General features: G+C 37.0%; 2 long non-coding RNA genes across 2 annotated transcripts; both read left to right on the top strand.

Annotated features, from left to right (window-relative positions):
* The first annotated feature begins 9269 nt into the window (after nt 1-9269).
* LOC131607905 (uncharacterized) lies at nt 9270-11343 on the top strand. The gene is made up of 3 exons (XR_009285436.1): nt 9270-9700; nt 9791-10012; nt 10845-11343. It is a non-coding gene; the product is annotated as an uncharacterized LOC131607905 (long non-coding RNA).
* A 10403-nt stretch (nt 11344-21746) lies between these two features.
* LOC131607904 (uncharacterized) lies at nt 21747-23823 on the top strand. The gene is made up of 3 exons (XR_009285435.1): nt 21747-22180; nt 22271-22492; nt 23325-23823. It is a non-coding gene; the product is annotated as an uncharacterized LOC131607904 (long non-coding RNA).
* The last annotated feature ends 1385 nt before the right edge of the window (nt 23824-25208 follow it).

Genomic DNA, 25208 nt, shown 5'->3' with positions numbered 1-25208 from the left:
GCCAGTTTTTGCACTAAACATCCACCAGTGGCAGTTGTCGTTAAATTTGTCTCGGGCTACTGAAAGTTTTAATTTTGAATTCAAAATATACAACACTTTATGGAGTGGTGCATAATGTAACTATAGGAGAACCATTTCAATCTTATGTTGAAAAGGTGTTGTTTCATCAAGAGTTTCAAACCTGTAAAATAACACATACATGGCCTATAAATACACTATTCAGAATTCGAAAATAATCAATTCAATTCGTACATCCTCTTCATTATTCCAGTCACCCTTCCTTGCATTTGATTTCTTCACCAGTCTTGTGCAGAGTCGATTGAGAGGCTGAATTATCCTAAGTATTATTGCTTTTCAAACTCTAAGACAATTAAGAGAGTGCTTGAAATTCTTTTATGGAAAGTGACTCCATTCACGATTCAGACCTGAATCCATTTAACTTTACCGAAATTTTTAACACATGTTGTAATTGGGGGTGAAAATAGACATGACCGAGATAGATTTTGTCAAGTCTGTGTATGATCTGTTAAAAATTTAAAATCTAAGTTTGATCTTAGCCTATCATAAATTTATTTTTAGGCTTAAGTCTGACTGAACTATTAATCTACTTAAAATTCTATTTTATTTGAACCTTGGTAAATAAGCAATTTAACTAATATTTAAATAGACTAACAAATCACTACAACACGGAAGGCCTACGAAAGCGCTTATTTTGGGCTTTAAAAGCGCTTTAAAGCGCTGTGAAAGCCAGCGCTGGCGTAGGTAACAAAAGCGCTTCTAAAAGCGCTCTGGTAGACCCCCCCTATAAGAGCGCTTTTCTGGAAAAAGCGCTCTGGTATCCCCCCCTATTAGAGCGCCTTTTCTGGAAAAAGCGCTCTGATAGCCCCCCCTATAAGAGCGCTTTTCCAAAAGCGCTTTCGTAGGTTGCGTTTTTTATTTTATTTTTTATGCTTTTTTTTTTATAAACCTATTATTTTTATAATTTCTAAACCTGCATTTATGGCAGCATTCTTTCATGAACCTGTAATTTACCATTGTTATCCCATAAACCTATAATTTACAATCGTAATCCCATTATTTCAGTAATCTCATTATTTCAACAAAGAAGCGATTTCGATTATATACTAAACATGCATTATAATTATACCATTGTAATTAATCCAAAATATATATACACCGATTCACATATTTCTAACATGAAAACAACTAAACCAATTCACATGACATTATAACAATAAGAAAATCATCCCTAAACAACTAAATCAACTAAATCGGTCCTAGTCCTGCAAAGTCTGAACATCTTCAAATGACTGAAAATCTTCACAATCTGCAAAATAAAAATAATATAATCAAAATAAGATTATTATTATATAAAGGCTCTAAAATAAGAAGGTAAAGAGTAGAACGAGTATATATATATATATATATATATATATATATATATGTCGTGTAAAAAGAATAATCAAATTAAATATATCAATAAATACAAATTAATTTATTAATATTTAGGACTTTATATATCTAACTTGAATACATGGAATGGAATATCATTTATTGTAAATTAGTTCAACAAATTTTGTACATAAAGTTTACCTTAAATTTAACACAGCCACGTCATATAGCCCAGAGGGATAAAGCAATATAGATCACTAACAATAATCCTGTCACAGACACCCTCAAGAACAACATTAGCTACATGTTATTGATAGGAACACTATTAGAAACTCAACCAACAGCATGTCAAACAATTACAGAATTTGAGAAGTTGTTACCAAATTGATCAAAAGAGCCCAGTATCCTTGTGAGCTTTCTACTATCTCTTAGCAATATAAGAAGTTTCTCTGCAACAACAATTAATGTAAAGTTCACAACCAATTGACAGGAAAAATTAGACACAAATAAAAGTTGAATATTAATTTCTATGACAAATAATACATGACAACTAGTTACTACTACTTACCCTTCAGCGTTTTCCTTCATCTTTGAGCTATGCTATATCTACACTTATTTTCCTACACTTATATATTACACCGTATATTTTAACACAGATAGATACTTGTGCACAGAAATTAAGATAGAATAAATTAATAAAAAATGAATTGTATACCTTGTATGTAGAAAATTACGGTGTTGGTGTAAGCTAGGGGTGTATGTTTACTCAATCAATAAATGTTGCAATAATGAGAAGGGGTTGTTGGACTAGAAATTTGAAGGTTTTGTTGGACTTAACCTGCATCGCCTCATTTCTATCCAAGTTGTATTGTGTCACAGAATATGAATCAAATAACTGTACCCCGAAGGATCCTGCCACAGAAGACTTCGGGGTACAATTACTTGATTCATATTCTGTGGAACATAATCGGCAGGGGCACATTGTGTTCTATCCTTTACCAGTCCATCCACTGTTTGAAGCTCAACCTACAATAGAAAAACGTGATTATTACTAACTACATATAGAAAATCTTGAATCATGTAAAAGTTGATGAAACAGATATCCCTTGTAGGTCTCATTATCAATAACATCTTCTACTTACTTGATACATGTCTTCAATACTCTAAATCACTGATAAAAACCTAACAAAAGCGCTTTATAAAAGTTTAATAGCTCAGATTGTCATTTAAAATGATTAGTTTGTCATTTATAAAAGTTTAATAGCTCAGTTTATTTTATGATTGTCATCTATGGCTAGTTAAAAGTAGAATGTTAATTTCCAGATACATTATATTGAAAAAAAAAATTAGAATGTGAAAGCTAAAAGAGTTCAAAAGTTCCCTAGAAATGAATGTTCTCAACACGTTCCACATTGGAACTCGTAATAGTGGCTAATAAAACAAAAAGTCCTATGCTTTATGTCCAGAAAAGATCATGTAAAAAGCGATCAATCCTGGAGGCCCTTTAAATCAATTCATACTAAATTAAAAAGTGTATAAAACTATAGATAATACATCTATAGATGTAAATACTAACTTCACGGATCTAATGAAACTTTTATTCCAAAAACAAATTACTTGAGTTTTTTTTTTCTGCATAAAAACCTAACAAACTTTGTCTTCAATACTCTAAATCACACTAATAAATATAATCCCTTGTAGGTCTCATTATCAATAACATCTTCTACTTACTTGATACATGTCTTCAATACTCTAAATCACTGATAAAAACCTAACAAACTTTGTCTTCAATACTCTAAATCACACTGATAAAACCTAAATCACTGATAAATTAAAAAAGCCCCAATAATATTAACTATAACCCTAAATAAAATTTTGTATTTTTGAAAGCAAACAATGAAAAAAAGGAAAATTTTCGGCACAAAACCCTAACCTGAACAGAGAAGAGACGGTTGAAGGGTGGCGATGGAGTGAGGAAGGCGGCGGCGGAGTCGGTTGAAGGCTGGAGAGGGAGTGAGGACGGCGGAGCAACGAAAGGAAGAAGAAGGTTCGCGTGTTTTGGATCTGAAACAAAACGCGTGTGTTTGTAAAATATATAATTTTTTAAATGGGCTACTAGAGCGCTTTTCAAAAGCGCTTTAATAACACCCCCTACCAGAGCGCTTTTATCCCAAAAGCGCTTTCGTAGCACCCACCCTATAAGAGCGCTTTTAAAAGCGCTTTCATAACCCCCCTACCAGAGCGCTTTTTAAAAGCGCTCTCATACCCCCCCCCCCCTACCAGAGCGCTTTTTGAAAGCGCTCTCATAACCCCCCCTACCAGAGCGCTTTTTTTGCATCATTTTCCCTTGTTTATTAATTTTGTTTTTAGCGAGCCCTACGAGAGCGCTTTTGCTAAAAGCGCTTTAGTAGCTGCGCTGCTACAGCTTAAATTTGGCGTAGTGAATTAAAATATCAATAAAACTTAATGTTTGTTTGTATTGACTTATTTTAGTTTACATAATATTATAAATTTTGTGATATTATTTGTTTGAGAGAAGTTATGAAAACAGCTTATGAGATTGTTCATAAGGATTTTTCACCTTATCTTCATAAGTTTTTTTTAGGTAACCAGAGCTTATATTTATATTTTAATATAAAATAAAAAATAAAAAATAATAATAATAAAATTATTCATATTTATTTAAATAAATCGGTTTGATAGACTTAAAAGATTTTTTAATGACATGCGACCTTGTCTTTTTAACCAAATAAACATATTAAGAACTTAAGTCTTTTTTATTTTTTATTTTTAAAAATTAATCTAGCCTACACATGTGTAGGTTAGACCGTAGGTTCATGTTAGTTAATCTGATAGTAATTACAAAATATATAATTTTCACAATTTGAATTAATTTTTCATTTTAGTAATATTATTGATAATATATAAATACTATTGAACAAAATATACATAAATATCATAAACGTGGCTAAATATAGATTATAACATATGTTTTTAATATTAAAAAACAGGGTCGTCCCAAACAATTTGGAGGCCCTGATCTATTTTAAAATTAGGCCCTTAATAAATAAAAACACAATAATTTAAAAAAAATATTTCATTTAAATTACAAATAAAATTAAATATAGAGAGAAAATGACATAGAAATATTATGTAGAAATTTGACTCATTCTTTTTAATTTTTTGTATTTTTCTACTCTTACTATCCTCGATTTATAGAAAATTTTATATCATTTAATTAAAGGAAATAATTCTATAAAAATCTTAAATTTTTAAGAGATTTATATCTATAAATGTAGAGTTGATAGAGTAAAATGAAAATCTAAATTTGTAAAAAAAAAAATTCTAAAAAAGTTAGTCTAACATAAGTTAATATATTTTAAATCTAATAACTTAATTTATCATCTATATAATAATAATTTTAATAAAAATATAATGAAATATATTTAATTTTTAAAAGTTATTAAGAAATAAAATTAAACAATGCAATTTTAATATATATACAATATTTCAGTATAAAAAAATTAATGGCAAATGAATTAATAATATAATAAATCTTTAATTATTTAATCATAGTTAAAATGTTATTATTTAAAATAAAATTGAAATAGATAAAATTTAAAAGATCTTTAGTTTAAGTTGTAGATAGGATATATGATATTTATGTCAACAATCTATATACATACTATATAATATTAAAAGAAAATATAATTAAGTTAATTGAAACAATAAATTTTAAAAAGGATTCCATGTGGAGGTGTTTTTATTAAAATTAAAATATACATAAAATGTAAAAAAAGAGCGTTTCACCATGTGGTACTATTTTTTTTATTGATATAGAAAATATAATAAAATCGAACCCACTTACACCTAGATATGAAAACACACGTTGAACCACTCGACTATATCTTATCATATATTTAACATTGTACCAAATTAAATATATTAGTTAATGTCATATTTATATGGGTTATTACCATTTTTGCCTCCCTGAGACATATAGGTCATATTTGGTTTACCCCCTGTAAATTTTTTTTTTTGCAAAAGTAACCTTGCCATTACAAGATTCTGTTTAGAATAACCTTGGGGTGAAATGGCACACGCCCTTAGCATATGTGGCATGCCCAGTGTCATATTTTTTTGTTTTTCATTTATTTTTAAATGCCACCTATACATACTAATGCCACATCATATTAGTTCACATATAATATTTACAAAATCATTTTGGTTCATCTTCTCCACCTTCTCTCTTCTCCTCTGCAGATCGCAAAATTAGGGCTGGGCAATGGGTGGAAGCAGAAATTCATCAATTGGAAACTTCAATGGAAGAGAAAAACCAAGGTGTGGTTGCAATCTTACAATGAAGATGTGGGTTTCGAAGACACATGAAAACCCTAATAGAAAGTTCTGGAGATGCAAAAACATTGGAAAGGTATTTGTTCTTCTTCGTCATTTTTGATATTTTCCTCCAAAATCTCATTCAACCCTAATTTCTTTACTCAGAGCGATGATTCCTGCGACTTATTCATTTGGGACGATGAAGTGGAAGAGATGTCATTGAACAGTCAAAATCATGCGTTGTTCAGAGATGAAGAACTGGTTAGCTATCTTAAGGAATATGGGCATGAGTTTGGGAAGGAGTTTGCCTCAGAATTTCTTAAATAGTCAAGCTCAAAGAAGGTGGACAAACTGAAAATGCTGCTGCAGATTGAAAGGAAGAAAAGTTTTTGGATGATGGTTGCCCTTTTCGCATCATGGGCATTTTTTGCTGTTTGGTGTAAAATTAGTTAATTGAACTATCGTTTTAGGGTGATTACAGGTCATTGTAATGTTCATGTACGATTATGTTATTCTGTTTTGCTGTATTGATAATTCAGTGTGATGTTAACAATGTAATGTTACTTCTACTTTAATGAAAAGTTGCACATTATGTATCAAACATATGTTGTTATAGCATTACAAAAGCCTTAAATAGGTCTTAACATATTGTCATAAGCATAGATCAGATCTTAACATTACAAAACAAAAAACATTTGTCTCAAACATACTGTCATAAGCCTTAAATTGGTCTTAACATTACTAAACAAAAAACAGAATAGTCTTAACATTAAAAGGACAATCTTGCAACTTCATTCAATTCACTGAGTCAAAGATCTTGCAATGTCTTCCCAAGATCTCAATGTCCTTAGACATGTCCCTAACTTATGCTCTGCAACAACCTCAGTAGTTTCTTGAGTCAAACTTCCATCTTCATCCTCAGGTATGATCATTGGCTCTGTGCTGCTTGCTCCAGGCCCTTTGATTGCCTTAGTTTTCAAAGTCTTCAACCTATCACTTGATCTTTTTGCTGGCTCATGTTTCACCTTTTTAGTAGGAGTTGTTTTGGCCTTCTTATCAATAGTTGTTTCAGCCTCATTAGTTCCATATACCTGTCGCACGCTCGCGAAAAATGAACAGAGTCGCCACCAATATATTTATCCCATAAGGGAAAGGAATATCAGAAAACCTAACAAAGGAAGGAACAGGGTCTTGCGACCAGAGAATCAAGGTACGGGAGTCGGTTACGCAAGGGGAAGGTACTAGCACCCCTCGCGCCCATCGTACTCGATGGTATCCACCTATGTTTGTTTCTATCTAAAGGGTGTGTACTATGTCTATGTCTAAATGCGAAATGAATGCAAAATGTAGGGAAAAGAAAGAATTGTACTCGCACGGGCCCTACCCCGCTGCCTACGTATCCTTTTCAGGAATCAGAGTTACCGTAGCTCGGCTAAAGATTTTCTGTTTGTTTTTGTGTTTCTAATTGGGCGGAGTCAACGCTCGCGTTCTTGCACAAGGGGACAGCCTAGGATGCAATGGAACGGAGATAACGATGCCCTTAAGAAGAAGAAAGAGATTGGTTTGTGTCTTTTAGAGTAGATGAGTGATGAACAGTACCCAATACCGGGCCACTCACCACTTTCTCTACTTTGCTTTAGTCTGAATCATTGTTAGGTGTCTTATGTGTTTTTGGTTGTGTTTTTTTTAAGGGGAATTTGTTTGCGAGTCGAATCACACAAAATGTATAATGATCGAGAAGCAGATTAGAGAATGAATCCCACTCACTTCCATCCCATTAATTAATGTTTGAGAAACAGATTAGGGAATGAATCCCACTCGTTTCTCTCCCATTAAGTAGTGACCGAGAAACAGATTAGGGAATGAATCCCACTCGTTTCTATGCCACTAAGCGATTGAGAAATAGATTAGGGAATGAATCCCACTCATTTCTCTATCACTTGCTTAATGTGATTCGCATCTTCCTTTTATTAATGTTTTAAAGAGTTAAAAAGAAAAAGTATGCAATAGGGAACTAATCCTAAATTCTAATCTAAGTTATTCTAATCTACTAATGGCCCTAAGGTTGAGGACAACTATCCTATCTCAATTCCCCTTAACAAAGAAGGAAGAGTCTAAGGGAACACGGCAAGCAATAGCAAGATGTAATCAAAATCAAAGTAAGAAATGAGAGGCTAAGCATGGAAACAAGATAAAGAAGCTCCAAGTCAGTAGCAAAGCATGGGATTGAATGTCCCAAATCAAATACAAAAGCATCACGGTACCCTACAAAAACATCCACAAGAAGTCGTCAAAGCATCGCATGCATCGTTACTTACCAATTAGCGGGCAAACATCAATTAATCAAAACAAAAGCAAGTGAACACAATGAGCTAGGCCTCAAGTCAGTAGCAAACTCAATCATCTAGTTCTAATATCCTATATTAATCTATATTAGTCAATTAGCATGAGGCAATACGAAACTCTAACCAAAACTAGACAACACTAGGTTAATACTAGCTAAACGGTTTCAAATTGTGAATGAAGTTAGAAACATGTAATCAAATGGTACAAGTCAGTAGCAAATAGCCTCTACTAGATGCCTAAACACTCACAAAATCATGCCAAGGAGTTTCACACAAAATTACGGGTCATTTGTACAAGTTACGGTGCAATCGTCAATCAAAAACAAGTTATTTACATGTGAGAAAGAAAAATCAAGTAAAATAAGAAAACATGCATTAAAATCTTGAATTCCAGGTCTTAGGACCTCTAGACATCCCTAATCACATGTACAAAAAGGAACCAACGTTGTTTCATGAATGCATTTTAATTTGAGAGCACAAACGTCACAATTGTCTATTAGAAACGCATGTTAATCGAGTCAAACAACACTAACCAAATACCAATCAAAACAAAGAATTATGAGTTCATTTTTTATACACATCATCGTGGATTAGTCTACAGTAACCACACAAAAATTGGCGATTAAATTCTGATCCTAAGGTGTCAAACGAACTTACTTTGCAAAACATAGCAAAACCGAAAGAAACATGAACATACCAACGTAAATGATTTATTGAAGATGGCAAAACAATTGCAAAAATATACAAAAAACATCACAATTATGTACACACATAAAACTATCTAAAACATATTTTTATTGGTTTTTTATTTCAATTAAAACCGGTTTATGAATCAAAAGTTAGATGTAAAACAAGATTTAAGTAAAAATCTAAATCTGCCTAGCAAAGGGGGTGAGAAAGCAAAAAGAAAATAAACTGGAACTACGTGCCACACGTTTTGGGCCTCAGAATCGGGGGTGTGAAAGGCAACAAATTTGTGTGTATGGCCTAAAGGACTTTTATTGTTCAGAACAGCCAAAAAATGGCGTCATGGGCCAAGGGGAGGTGGATCTAGCAATTTCGTTTAGCCCAAGATTATGGTCCAAGTCCTTTTTCAGAATTTTGTTAATCAATAATTAATTCAGGTTAATTCAATTAGCAGCATCATTATATTCCAATTAACACAAAACTATGTACTAGCCAAATATTTTAATTAATACATTAATTGAAAAAAAATAAAAGGGGATTAGGGTTGTTACTCTGTGACGTTTCAGATTACGTCTTCTTCCTCTCACCGCGAGAACGGCGCCGGAACACTCCCTCACCGATTCTCTCCGATCAAGTCTCTCCTCTCTCCTCTCCGATCAACTCTCCGGCAGCCGTGAATCAATGAAAATAGAACAACCTCATCTCTTCTCTCGTCCTCACTCCCGAGCGACAATGGGCGATATGAGCCTCTCTTCCTCGGCATGAACGGCGATGACGGCGACGGTGGAGTCTCATTCTCCGTTTTGCTCTATATCTCAACCTCTCATCCTTCGTCTCTCCCTCTGCCCCAATCTCTCGTTCGTCTCCAATTCAATCCCTCAATTTCTTGAACGAAATCGAAGCCGTTGGGAAATCCGGAGGAAATCCTCAGAACTCAGGTATGTGCGCTTTCGCTGTTGCTGAAGCTTCGATTATAGGTTGAGTATTGTTGCGTTCAGTTACGGATTATGGTGATGTTGAATGTTCAGGTCAAAGAACGTTGGTTGAAGATAACGCATGGAATTTGAAGCTTATTGATCAATGAAGATGACGATTGATGTTGAATGGTGAACGCTACGATTCGGTTATCGTGAAGATTTTCTGGAATTGCTATGATTATGGAGATGATGATGATGGTGGAGGGTGAAGGTTCAGGGAATTGAAGAGTGTTGAAGAAAGAACTGATGGGTTCTGTTATGGTTCAGTTACAGGTTCGTTATCTCTCTCTCTCTCTCTCAATTTCCTTCTTCTTTTTTGTTGATTCTGTTTCTTTTCTGTTAATGAGTTTGAAGAGTGGTGAAGTGGAGAGAGGTTGAAGAAGGTGTGATGATGAAGTGCTTCTGGTTTTTGTGGTGATTGAAGGTATATTGAAGAGTTCTTGGAGAAGGTTCAAGAGTGTTATAGTTTTTGTGAGATTGAGAGAGAAATCGATGGTGAAGATGAGTGAAGTTGCAAAAAGTGAGAAGATTCGGAGGGTTGATGAAAAATGATGGAGGGAGAAGATTGGAGGTTAGTTAGGTTCTGTTAGGACAGTTAGAGGTTATAGGTAGTTAGAATTTGTGATTTCTGAATTCGGTTAGGAGTTGGAGAAAGTTAGTTATAGGTTGTTACTTTCTGTTATGAAACTGAGGGTTGAGATTCTGTTTGGGCAGTTTGATGTATGAAGGTATATAGAAATTGATTGGTTTTGGGAATGTGTAACTGTTAGGATGATTTTATGCAGGTAGCGATGGCTGCCAGTTCGGGTCAAAATTGTGTCACGGTCTGTGGCTCTTTGCAGCCGAAGCTCATGGTCTTTATGGGACTGCACTGTATGCATTTTCTTCTTTGTGAATTCATGGCTGCTGTGTTGTAGGGATGAATGGAAACATGTACACTGGTTTAAATTGAACTGCATGTTTTGAATTGATAGCATGTGGCATGTGTGATGTACTTGTTTAAATTCTGGTTTCCCCTTGAACTGAGCTTAATTTGTGAGATTCATATAAACCTTCTTTTATGCTTGCTAGATAATGTCATGGCTGAATATTCTTAATCATGTAGATTGGTGCACCATTGAAGTAAGATGGAGAGACGATGACCAACCGTGTTGCTCGATCATGAAGGACCTTTATTGATGTTGAAGATGCAATGCATTGGAGATGAAGGAAGAAGTACGTCTTGGGACAACCGAAGTTAGGTCCATAGTCGGGGTCCTTAGCCGACTATGCAAAAATGTATTTTTTCCTTGTAATACTTTCTTGACTTTATTTTGTAATGGATTCTTGTGGTCATGGTAATGAAATGGTTCTTTAATAGAATTTGGATTTTTGGACATGATTGAAAGTGTAATGTGAAAGAACTTTGTAAAAGGGCATTGAATGGTGTATTCTTTTTTGTATGATTTTTTGTGAATAAGAATTGTTTGAATGGTTCACGGATGCTTATCGAAATAAATTTGTAATAATTTTTGTATGGAGTGTAATGGAAGTGCAATGTAATTGGCTTTGTAATGAAGTTTTCCTCCTTTGTGATGATTCTCTTACAATTTCAAACTTTGAAATTTCTTTTCCTCTTGCTTTTAATTTTGGAATTCTTGAAAGGAGGCTTTGATTGTAGCTTGAAGGACTCTTCTTAACCATGTTCAAATGTTTTTGAATGAATGAATGTGTTTGAATTTCTTTACATTTGAAACATGACTTTCCCTTGTATGCTTCATATTCAAACTCCTAATGCATTAAGCATTCATACCTTTAATCTCAAAAAGCCTCAAGAGTGACTTTGATCAAGAGTCGACATTCTTTGGTTGATTTTGACTGAAAGTCAAAGTTTTGACATAGTTTCCTCCAATCTTGCCACAATTCCCCAATTACACTATATATGTCCAAATTCTTGCATGAACCCCAATGTAAATGACTTGTAGTTCCACCAATGAGCAATATCATTTGAATCACCACGAAAATAGGGAGATAAAACTCTTAATCATCGAATTTGTTGTATGTGGATGAAGAATAACTTTGAAGCTCGATGAAGAGGAAATCCACAATATCCATGAACCGAAACCCTGATTCCGTAATCCAGTGCACACAGAAGAACCAGTTGAAACAAGTTTATTTTAAGTAGAAGCCTCAAACCAATAAAACCCTAATTCACCAGGAGACTTCTGATCCCATGCTTTTATATGTTTTTATTTAATGAATGAATGCAAAGCCGTGCAAATGCCCTAATGGAGGTATACAGATGAAATGGGAAGCTTAAGCCAGATAAAAGTAATGGGTAGGACAAATTTGGGGTATGACAGCTGCCCCTATTTAATCGTCTTAAACTCGAAGGTGAGATTGACGCTAGTCTTTCGAACATTCGAGGTAGAAGAAGATTAAATATCAAAGTAGCAGAAATTTGTCCTAAAGAGAAGATGGTGTAAGTGTTATCCTTATTTTTTTATTTTGTTTTGATATCTGCTGGGGAAAGAGAATTTTGTTTTTCGGGTGGAAGAATTTACAGTGAGTAATGGTTGAATGGTGATAGCTTGTAACATGGTAACGGTGCCAATACAGGTTCTCAATGGAAATGGTTGTGTGGGAAAATGACTGAAAGGAATGGACCTCGTGGCGATCTACGACTCAACATCGAGAAGATCTCGGGGCGATCAACTCGTCAATAGAAGAAAAGGGAATAAGATCTCGTGGCGATCTATGACCCGACATCGAGAAGATCTCGTGGCGATCAACTCGTCAACAGAAGAAAAGGGAATAAGATCTCGTGGCGACCTATGACCCAACATCGAGAAGATCTCGTGGCGATCAACTCGTCAACAGAAGAAAAGGGAATAAGATCTCGTGGCGACCTATGACTCAACATCGAAAGAAGATCTCGTGCGATCTCCCACACTTTAGGAGGAAAAAGATCTCGTGGCGATCTATAACTCAACATCGAAAGAAGATCTCGTGCGATCTTCCACACTTTAGGAGGAATAAGATCTCGTGGCGATCTATGACTCAACATCGAAAGAAGATCTCGTGCGATCTCCCACACTTTAGGAGGAATAAGATCTCGTGGCGATCTATGACTCAACATCGAAAGAAGATCTCGTGCGATCTCCCGCACTTTAGGAGGAATAAGATCTCGTGGCGATCTATGACTCAACATCGAAAGAAGATCTCGTGCGATCTCCCACACTTTAGGAGGAATAAGATCTCGTGGCGATCTATGACTCAACATCGAAAGAAGATCTCGTGCGATCTCCCACACTTTAGGAGGAATAAGATCTCGTGGCGATCTATGACTCAACATCGACCCGACATCAGGGGGCAAAAGAGGAATCGGGTTTGACATGGTTTGCCAGGTTGAAGATTGGTTTCTTAAAAGGGGTTGCCAGGTTAGATTTGGGCTTTGAAAGGGTTTGCCAGGTCGGAAACTGGGCTTAAAATGTTTTCCCATACGGGGGAAGGGACCACGGAGACTAGTGACGACTAGACTCGATCAAAAAGACATAATAACGAAGGTGTTGGTGCTTGCGGAGCATAAGAATTACAATAATCCCTCAGGCCCAAAGGCGGGGTGTAACTCTTCAAGAGTGGCAATCGTTCGAATTGCCACACACCAAGTATGGTTACTCAAACGATTGAAAAATGAGATGGGTTGGATGCCCACCCTCATTCGCACTCTAATATGCGCGTAGCACACGGGAAATAACCACGACAAGACTAGTGACGACTAGACTTGACAAGAAGACGAAGATTTTGATGCTTGCGAAGCATAAGAATTACAATAATCCCTCAGGCCAAAGGCGGGGTGTAACTCCTCAAGAGTGGCAATCGTTCGAATTGCCACACACCAAGTATGGTTACTCAAACGATTGAAAAATGAGATGGGTTGAATGCCCACCCTCATTCGCACTCTAATATGCGCGTAGCACACGGGCAATAACCTTGGAGACAACGATTCTGACGGAGAAAGACACTGTGCCCGATTCACATTGTGGAGAGAATATGAGACTTCTTTTTGGGGGTCGAAGAAATCAAGTATTGGCACCGTGGCTTAAGGAGATTTGAAATGTAGTAGCAGATATCAATGGGAGTTTGTAAGGACAACATCTCTGTGGGGATGTAATATTGTCTTGATTGAGGGATGATTTGTATTATCTGGCTTATGCTTTGTATGCATGTTTGAATTTTTCTATGGCGTAATGCTCCCTTTTGATGGATATGCTACGCTTTTGGGGATGCAATGCTATATGCAGTGAATACTATATGCAGAGTGCCAAATAAAGGCATTAGTGATGTAAACACCAGGGAGAATCCCCTTAGTGTTAAGGACCATGTGGCGGTGCCAATAGATATTGGACTTTGATTTGAAAGATGTACTTTTCTTTGACTTGAAGAATGATTTCTGACTTCTCACCATGTGCCACTACCTGAAGGATTTTCAGCTCGAGGAGATTCCCTCGATTCACCATGTTGGGAATGAGAAGTCCAGATAAGGAGCCTTGATTAGGGAAGTAGAACAACTCCTAGGAGAAATAAACTCCTATACTTGAGGAATGGAACGAACTCTCGGGAGAAATAAACTCCATGCTTGGGGAGAGACCAAGGTTCCAGGAGAAGTAAACTCCTATGGTTGGGGGGACAAGATTTTGCCCCAAGCTTCATGACCCATGGAGGGATTTTCCCTAAAGGATTCTTGGAGAGATTTGTCGAATCTCGACGTAACTGCCCCAGAATGGTTGAAACCAAGAGAGGTTCCTCGACATGATTGCCCCAGATTGATCAAAGCTTGAAGAGATTTATCGACATGATTTCCCCATATATGCTGAATTTGAGAGGTCAAACCTCGACTCAATTGCCCCTGATTAGGTACATATTATCAGAATCCTCAAGCTTTCATTGTTTTGAAGTTAAACAAGCATGGAAACAACTTTACCACACTCAACGGAGTCTTCAAATTCTTTCCCTCAAAGTAATCAAAGAAAGCATTAACTGTTCGTGCCCAACGGATTTCTTTAGAGAACCTGCCCCTCGATAGTCAACATTTGAAATGATTAGCTTTTACTCCTCAGAGTTCTCAAGTCTCTTGTATTTTGACATGATCAAGCTACTTACTGATTCTCACCATGGTAATTTCCTTGATGTTAAGCACATATTTGTATGCAAAAGAATGTTAATTCTAAGAATGAGGATTCTAATGCAAAGCCTATGTTAGTCTTGAAGTTTAAAGAAACTTTTTATTGAGATGAGGTTGCGACCTCTTGTGAATGGATCACTAGTTGACACAACCTCAATTTTTGCATATGGAAGATAAAGCAAACGTACGATACCAACATGGATATGAGTCTCGCTTCATTGGGAGTCAGTTGAACGCTATCTCATCGGAGTGTGTTTTCAAAATAAACCCTACTTCAATTAGGACTTTTAAGGGTTGTAATTTGGCCGGGTTCACGGTTTTTAGAAAACAAAGGATTTTAGGCTCAAAATTATTTGGTACCCACCCCCTTCATGATGTTCTCCATTCCTAGGTTCAATTAACTCGACATGAGTGTTCATTCCTCACAAGGAATTTGGAATGGTTGAGGAATCAATGAGGTTTTTTTGGACATGGCAGTCACTTCATCTTGCATTTTTGGTGTCTGATCACACGACTTTGTTCTTTTGATAAGGATTTTTATTTTGTAATTCTTGTTTTTCACTTCTGCTTTCCCTAACTTTTGCCTGGACAAATTCTCTTGAATTTTATTTTGGAGTCCAGCGGGATGCCCTAACTTTTGCCTAAGTCACTCATTTCAAGTTTTTGACTTAGCGGGCTTTCTTTTTTTTTTTTTATTCACTTTTTGAACAAGTCGTGTGATCTTGCGTTGCTCTCGATTTGTTTGAAAAATTGTGACTGCCTCATTCTCTGATTGATGAGGGATAACCATTGTGGTATTATCATCTTTTGACCTCTTGATGGAATAAGGATAATCATTGCGGTTTTGACATTCCTCAGCCCTTTGAAGGATAACCCTTGTTGTATCCTTAGATGCATACTCCTTTGGTGAGTTTTGAACACTCGATCAAGTTAAATGAACACTACCCTGCCCCAGGGTTAAAATAAGGGTTTTTGTGATCAGCAAAGAAACTCCTACTTCAAGGCTCAAAGGGGTTAACGAGGGTCTATCTCCCTTATATCTCCGGTGTTTGGGGATTTGAAATAATGCCTGTACATCCTCAGTAAGGTTTTATTCAAAAGCACACAATTGGAGATTTTTGCATTTTTATCTTTCATCATTCTCCCTCAGCTTTTTGCCTGAGCAAGTGATTAGTAAAGTTGGTATCGTAATGCCAAAAACATTTTATGAGTGATAACGAATGGATTACTTCAAGACAAACATAAACAATGTATTATGATTTTCATTCAGAAATTAACAAGTTTTTACATGCTAACAATGCTTAAACAAACAAAGAGAAGATTACAAATGAGAATGCAGTAAAGGGACTAAATGAGTGTCGTTGTTGAGGAGCCTCGTCTCCGTCTGGACTTGCTGATCTCGAATACTTTCTTCATTTCCTTCCAACCACTTCGTATTACTTCAAAAGAGAACTCCAACGAAGTCACCCATGAGTCGTAAGCTTTTTTCTTTTTCCTTTTTACTTTAGGGATTCGAGCAATGCGAGTGAGGCAATGCTCAAGATAAGAGTACGTCTTGCTTATCCCTCGTGCGGGAGCCCCAAGCATAGATGTTGTAGAAGTATTCCCTATCGAAAGTGGAGGAACCTTGCATGGTCATCAAATTGAGAACTTGTGGTGAAGAAGACCTTGAGAATGAGGAGCATTGTGTAGAATACTCTTGATTACCACATGGAAGAAGATTCTGACGAAGTCACCCAAGAATTTGTAATGCTTTAGGGATTCGAGCAATGCGAATGGTGCAATGCTCAAGATAAGAGTGCGTCTTGCTTATCCCTCGTGCGGGAGCCCCAAACATATCCATGGAGGAAGCTTGCGTAGTCACCCAACTTAGAGAAGCTACTCGTTGCAAGGAGAATTCAAACACCGACTGAAAAACCAACCTCCACGGATACAACTGAGCATAAGAACCTTGAGAATGAGAGATGCTTCTACAAAACATTCTTGATTTCTCTTTGAAAAGATTCTGACAAGGTTGCTCGAGAATTTGTGGTGCTTTCATTATTATCATACCAATGAGTTCAAACAAAGAAGTAGTCTTCAACAAAATAGGGAGTACTGAAATGAGAATACGGAAATGAAATGATGATTGCCATAGTTGAGGAGACTTGACTCCTTCTGGGCTTATTGCTTTTTTTTTTTTTTTTTTTTTTTTTTTTGGAGATTTTCTGAAATTCGGGCGCTTACTCGGGCAAGAGAAATCCATTCACACACATGTTTCCTCCTTGAAGGGTTATATACCTCTCGTCAATCAATTTTTGTACTTTGGCTTTGAAAGCGTTGCAATCTTCAGTGGAGTGCCCTATTGATCCAGCGTGATACCCACATTGCACATTAGGGTCATATCCAGGTGGAAATGGACGTGGTGGAGGCTTCAGAGATTTGGGAACCACCAATGAGCTTTGAACTAGATACGGCAGAAGTTTACTGTATGTCATAGGAATTTGGTCCAGAGGAGCATTTCTTCGTCCCAAATTACTTCTAGGTGGATACTGATTCGGATGGCCTTGTTGATGTGGAACATATTGCTTTTGGGGCGAATACTGAACCAGGTGTGGTTGGATCACGTGGGGTTGTTGATGATTCAAATACTCAATCTGCTCAGGTGTTTTCCCCTTTTGACTTGGCTGTGAAACAAATGGAGACTGATGAGGTGGGAAACCTGGAACCCAAGATGGTGCATTATGCTTCTGATTTGAAGTAGGTCTGACATAGAAGTATGAACCAACCTTTTCTTCCACCGCAGTCGGAAACCCATTTCCTCGAACAAGCATACCCTCGGGGGTGAACAAAATCACTTTTGAATCAATGAGATCTTGAACTTGATGTTTCAGCGCCCTACAATGCTCAACATCATGACCAGGTGCCCCAGAATGGAACTCGCATCGAGCATTGGCATCAAAGTTGGGGGGAAGCTTTTCAGGCATAGCCAATTCTCGTAGCTCAACCAACTGAAGCTCCAACAAACGGGGAAGTAACTGAGCGTAAGGCATCGGGATAGGATCGAGAATTCTCTGAGGTATCTTAGGCTTTTTCCCACACATTTGGCCTCCTTGAAGAATAGATTGGCATGGAGGTAATGGCACATGGAGTTGAGGAGGAACTTCCTGGGGTGTTCCATGAGTGGGGAGGGATCCTACTGAAGAGAAGGGATCAACAACTTCTGTTGCCGCAGTAGGAACAACATCCCCTTCCTTCCTTAATACCGTCTTCAGAACTTCCATGACCAAGCTCAATTGAGTCTTCAACTGACTATTCTCCTCTTTTAGTGCATCCTGATTACAGATCAAGTCTCGCATCTCCAACATAAGATGACCCATTTGTTCCTTCATCTCATCCATTTCCTCACGGAGTTGTTCCATAGTTGATCTTGGAGTTGTGGCGGTGAGAAGTCAAATCTGTTGTTGATCTGGAAATCTGGAGAGAAAGGGTCCCATAAATATCTGAGAGAACCATGAAATGCATGATAGTATGAATGCATGTTTTGTTTATGGAGAATCCTAAAGTCTTTTCATACATTTTATTCTTCTTTTTTATCTCTTTTTTTGGAATCAAAGCTTTCCTTTTTTGTATAGAGTATCTTTTTTTTTTTGCTTTTCTATTTCCTTTTCTTTTACATATCTTTTCTTTTATTTTCTCTCTTTTTTTTTTGGAAATAGACTTTAGGATCCCCCATAAATGAAGTGGATAAAGAAATGATGTTATGCGATGCAACAGCATGGGGTCAACAGTCCACATAATCTTAGTAACCACTGTACAAACTTCTGAATAACTGATACAGGTCGAATGTCACAGGATCAAAGGTCCGACACCTTTTTGAATACCAGGAAAACCAATAGTCACCAACAGAACAGAATAGTCACCAACGATACCTGTCATGTATATCCCTCCCCACTCACAGGTGAATCTAGGTCAAGGTAGGTCAAAAAAGCCAACAGAGGATTGAAAGTAGGCGTAATCATACGATATTGCCTCTTTCAACCAAGCTCTGTCCGTGGATACATGATCGGATCAATCAGACATACGTCTTCTGTCCGTCATGGCCACTCTATTCCTAGTTCCTAAGGTATCACTCATGGCCTGGGTATTGGGCCTTTTACCTCATAGAACAATCCCACCCAACCTGCAAAACAGAACAGAAGACCCCAAGGAACACAGAATATAATCCATATGCATGATGTGCAAACAGAAATAAACATGATATGCAGGCAGAAAAGTAAACATGCAAACATATATACAAGGTATAGACATAAAAACAAATAAACACCCAGTAAATAAACAAACAAACGCAGGCTAGGATCGACTCACTAAGGATGGACCAGCAACAGGTCTAGCAACATCCCCAGCAGAGTCGCCAGCTGTCGCACGCTCGCGAAAAATGAACAGAGTCGCCACCAATATATTTATCCCATAAGGGAAAGGAATATCAGAAAACCTAACAAAGGAAGGAACAGGGTCTTGCGACCAGAGAATCAAGGTACGGGAGTCGGTTACGCAAGGGGAAGGTACTAGCACCCCTCGCGCCCATCGTACTCGATGGTATCCACCTATGTTTGTTTCTATCTAAAGGGTGTGTACTATGTCTATGTCTAAATGCGAAATGAATGCAAAATGTAGGGAAAAGAAAGAATTGTACTCGCACGGGCCCTACCCCGCTGCCTACGTATCCTTTTCAGGAATCAGAGTTACCGTAGCTCGGCTAAAGATTTTCTGTTTGTTTTTGTGTTTTTTAATTGGGCGGAGTCAACGCTCGCGTTCTTGCACAAGGGGACAGCCTAGGATGCAATGGAACGGAGATAACGATGCCCTTAAGAAGAAGAAAGAGATTGGTTTGTGTCTTTTAGAGTAGATGAGTGATGAACAGTACCCAATACCGGGCCACTCACCACTTTCTCTACTTTGCTTTAGTCTGAATCATTGTTAGGTGTTTTATGTGTTTTTGGTTGTGTTTTTTTTAAGGGGAATTTGTTTGCGAGTCGAATCACACAAAATGTATAATGATCGAGAAGCAGATTAGAGAATGAATCCCACTCACTTCCATCCCATTAATTAATGTTTGAGAAACAGATTAGGGAATGAATCCCACTCGTTTCTCTCCCATTAAGTAGTGACCGAGAAACAGATTAGGGAATGAATCCCACTCGTTTCTATGCCACTAAGCGATTGAGAAATAGATTAGGGAATGAATCCCACTCATTTCTCTATCACTTGCTTAATGTGATTCGCATCTTCCTTTTATTAATGTTTTAAAGAGTTAAAAAGAAAAAGTATGCAATAGGGAACTAATCCTAAATTCTAATCTAAGTTATTCTAATCTACTAATGGCCCTAAGGTTGAGGACAACTATCCTATCTCAATTCCCCTTAACAAAGAAGGAAGAGTCTAAGGGAACACGGCAAGCAATAGCAAGATGTAATCAAAATCAAAGTAAGAAATGAGAGGCTAAGCATGGAAACAAGATAAAGAAGCTCCAAGTCAGTAGCAAAGCATGGGATTGAATGTCCCAAATCAAATACAAAAGCATCACGGTACCCTACAAAAACATCCACAAGAAGTCGTCAAAGCATCGCATGCATCGTTACTTACCAATTAGCGGGCAAACATCAATTAATCAAAACAAAAGCAAGTGAACACAATGAGCTAGGCCTCAAGTCAGTAGCAAACTCAATCATCTAGTTCTAATATCCTATATTAATCTATATTAGTCAATTAGCATGAGGCAATACGAAACTCTAACCAAAACTAGACAACACTAGGTTAATACTAGCTAAACGGTTTCAAATTGTGAATGAAGTTAGAAACATGTAATCAAATGGTACAAGTCAGTAGCAAATAGCCTCTACTAGATGCCTAAACACTCACAAAATCATGCCAAGGAGTTTCACACAAAATTACGGGTCATTTGTACAAGTTACGGTGCAATCGTCAATCAAAAACAAGTTATTTACATGTGAGAAAGAAAAATCAAGTAAAATAAGAAAACATGCATTAAAATCTTGAATTCCAGGTCTTAGGACCTCTAGACATCCCTAATCACATGTACAAAAAGGAACCAACGTTGTTTCATGAATGCATTTTAATTTGAGAGCACAAACGTCACAATTGTCTATTAGAAACGCATGTTAATCGAGTCAAACAACACTAACCAAATACCAATCAAAACAAAGAATTATGAGTTCATTTTTTATACACATCATCGTGGATTAGTCTACAGTAACCACACAAAAATTGGCGATTAAATTCTGATCCTAAGGTGTCAAACGAACTTACTTTGCAAAACATAGCAAAACCGAAAGAAACATGAACATACCAACGTAAATGATTTATTGAAGATGGCAAAACAATTGCAAAAATATACAAAAAACATCACAATTATGTACACACATAAAACTATCTAAAACATATTTTTATTGGTTTTTTATTTCAATTAAAACCGGTTTATGAATCAAAAGTTAGATGTAAAACAAGATTTAAGTAAAAATCTAAATCTGCCTAGCAAAGGGGGTGAGAAAGCAAAAAGAAAATAAACTGGAACTACGTGCCACACGTTTTGGGCCTCAGAATCGGGGGTGTGAAAGGCAACAAATTTGTGTGTATGGCCTAAAGGACTTTTATTGTTCAGAACAGCCAAAAAATGGCGTCATGGGCCAAGGGGAGGTGGATCTAGCAATTTCGTTTAGCCCAAGATTATGGTCCAAGTCCTTTTTCAGAATTTTGTTAATCAATAATTAATTCAGGTTAATTCAATTAGCAGCATCATTATATTCCAATTAACACAAAACTATGTACTAGCCAAATATTTTAATTAATACATTAATTGAAAAAAAATAAAAGGGGATTAGGGTTGTTACTCTGTGACGTTTCAGATTACGTCTTCTTCCTCTCACCGCGAGAACGGCGCCGGAACACTCCCTCACCGATTCTCTCCGATCAAGTCTCTCCTCTCTCCTCTCCGATCAACTCTCCGGCAGCCGTGAATCAATGAAAATAGAACAACCTCATCTCTTCTCTCGTCCTCACTCCCGAGCGACAATGGGCGATATGAGCCTCTCTTCCTCGGCATGAACGGCGATGACGGCGACGGTGGAGTCTCATTCTCCGTTTTGCTCTATATCTCAACCTCTCATCCTTCGTCTCTCCCTCTGCCCCAATCTCTCGTTCGTCTCCAATTCAATCCCTCAATTTCTTGAACGAAATCGAAGCCGTTGGGAAATCCGGAGGAAATCCTCAGAACTCAGGTATGTGCGCTTTCGCTGTTGCTGAAGCTTCGATTATAGGTTGAGTATTGTTGCGTTCAGTTACGGATTATGGTGATGTTGAATGTTCAGGTCAAAGAACGTTGGTTGAAGATAACGCATGGAATTTGAAGCTTATTGATCAATGAAGATGACGATTGATGTTGAATGGTGAACGCTACGATTCGGTTATCGTGAAGATTTTCTGGAATTGCTATGATTATGGAGATGATGATGATGGTGGAGGGTGAAGGTTCAGGGAATTGAAGAGTGTTGAAGAAAGAACTGATGGGTTCTGTTATGGTTCAGTTACAGGTTCGTTATCTCTCTCTCTCTCTCTCAATTTCCTTCTTCTTTTTTGTTGATTCTGTTTCTTTTCTGTTAATGAGTTTGAAGAGTGGTGAAGTGGAGAGAGGTTGAAGAAGGTGTGATGATGAAGTGCTTCTGGTTTTTGTGGTGATTGAAGGTATATTGAAGAGTTCTTGGAGAAGGTTCAAGAGTGTTATAGTTTTTGTGAGATTGAGAGAGAAATCGATGGTGAAGATGAGTGAAGTTGCAAAAAGTGAGAAGATTCGGAGGGTTGATGAAAAATGATGGAGGGAGAAGATTGGAGGTTAGTTAGGTTCTGTTAGGACAGTTAGAGGTTATAGGTAGTTAGAATTTGTGATTTCTGAATTCGGTTAGGAGTTGGAGAAAGTTAGTTATAGGTTGTTACTTTCTGTTATGAAACTGAGGGTTGAGATTCTGTTTGGGCAGTTTGATGTATGAAGGTATATAGAAATTGATTGGTTTTGGGAATGTGTAACTGTTAGGATGATTTTATGCAGGTAGCGATGGCTGCCAGTTCGGGTCAAAATTGTGTCACGGTCTGTGGCTCTTTGCAGCCGAAGCTCATGGTCTTTATGGGACTGCACTGTATGCATTTTCTTCTTTGTGAATTCATGGCTGCTGTGTTGTAGGGATGAATGGAAACATGTACACTGGTTTAAATTGAACTGCATGTTTTGAATTGATAGCATGTGGCATGTGTGATGTACTTGTTTAAATTCTGGTTTCCCCTTGAACTGAGCTTAATTTGTGAGATTCATATAAACCTTCTTTTATGCTTGCTAGATAATGTCATGGCTGAATATTCTTAATCATGTAGATTGGTGCACCATTGAAGTAAGATGGAGAGACGATGACCAACCGTGTTGCTCGATCATGAAGGACCTTTATTGATGTTGAAGATGCAATGCATTGGAGATGAAGGAAGAAGTACGTCTTGGGACAACCGAAGTTAGGTCCATAGTCGGGGTCCTTAGCCGACTATGCAAAAATGTATTTTTTCCTTGTAATACTTTCTTGACTTTATTTTGTAATGGATTCTTGTGGTCATGGTAATGAAATGGTTCTTTAATAGAATTTGGATTTTTGGACATGATTGAAAGTGTAATGTGAAAGAACTTTGTAAAAGGGCATTGAATGGTGTATTCTTTTTTGTATGATTTTTTGTGAATAAGAATTGTTTGAATGGTTCACGGATGCTTATCGAAATAAATTTGTAATAATTTTTGTATGGAGTGTAATGGAAGTGCAATGTAATTGGCTTTGTAATGAAGTTTTCCTCCTTTGTGATGATTCTCTTACAATTTCAAACTTTGAAATTTCTTTTCCTCTTGCTTTTAATTTTGGAATTCTTGAAAGGAGGCTTTGATTGTAGCTTGAAGGACTCTTCTTAACCATGTTCAAATGTTTTTGAATGAATGAATGTGTTTGAATTTCTTTACATTTGAAACATGACTTTCCCTTGTATGCTTCATATTCAAACTCCTAATGCATTAAGCATTCATACCTTTAATCTCAAAAAGCCTCAAGAGTGACTTTGATCAAGAGTCGACATTCTTTGGTTGATTTTGACTGAAAGTCAAAGTTTTGACATAGTTTCCTCCAATCTTGCCACAATTCCCCAATTACACTATATATGTCCAAATTCTTGCATGAACCCCAATGTAAATGACTTGTAGTTCCACCAATGAGCAATATCATTTGAATCACCACGAAAATAGGGAGATAAAACTCTTAATCATCGAATTTGTTGTATGTGGATGAAGAATAACTTTGAAGCTCGATGAAGAGGAAATCCACAATATCCATGAACCGAAACCCTGATTCCGTAATCCAGTGCACACAGAAGAACCAGTTGAAACAAGTTTATTTTAAGTAGAAGCCTCAAACCAATAAAACCCTAATTCACCAGGAGACTTCTGATCCCATGCTTTTATATGTTTTTATTTAATGAATGAATGCAAAGCCGTGCAAATGCCCTAATGGAGGTATACAGATGAAATGGGAAGCTTAAGCCAGATAAAAGTAATGGGTAGGACAAATTTGGGGTATGACAATACCTCATAAAACCTTTGATCATTAGATATACTTGTAGAGGCAGACTTTCTAGGTCTTTGGAAACTCTTCTTAGTATGCTTCAACTGTTTGGCCTTAACTTGAGTTTTTGCAGCAGTCATGTCAACATCTGGTACTTCATCAACATGTGCATTTGGTTCTTCAGTTGCTTGTGCATTTGGTTCTTCATCAACATGTGCATTTGGTTCTTCAGTTGCTTGTGCATTTGGTTCTTCAGTAGCTTGTGCATCTGGTACTTCATTAGCTTGTGCATTTGGTACTTCTTCTGCTTGTGCAGCATTCCTTGCATTACTTGATTTGGCATAATGCCTAGGTGCCTTTCTCTACAACATATATTGAACTGAGTTATATGAGGCCAAAACAAGATATTAAATCATAACACCATTAATAATTCATCACAGTTTACCTTTCTTTTAAGTGCCTCTGGATTTTGAGATGTAGCCTTTCATTTTCTTGAGTTATGTCCCATTTGATCATATTTGGTACATCTATAGGTCACTCCAGCTCTCCTCATTCTTGTACCACCCTCACCTAATTCTCTGAACCTGAGCTTCTTTGGTCTGCCAGGCCCCTTCTTGTACAAAGGGGGGCTTAACTCATCTGCATCAACTGTTGGCCACATATCCAT

The sequence above is a fragment of the Vicia villosa genome, linkage group LG5 (assembly GCF_029867415.1).
Source record: "Vicia villosa cultivar HV-30 ecotype Madison, WI linkage group LG5, Vvil1.0, whole genome shotgun sequence".
In the NCBI taxonomy this organism is placed as follows: domain Eukaryota; kingdom Viridiplantae; phylum Streptophyta; class Magnoliopsida; order Fabales; family Fabaceae; genus Vicia; species Vicia villosa.
This window is presented reverse-complemented; position numbering and strand designations above follow the sequence as displayed.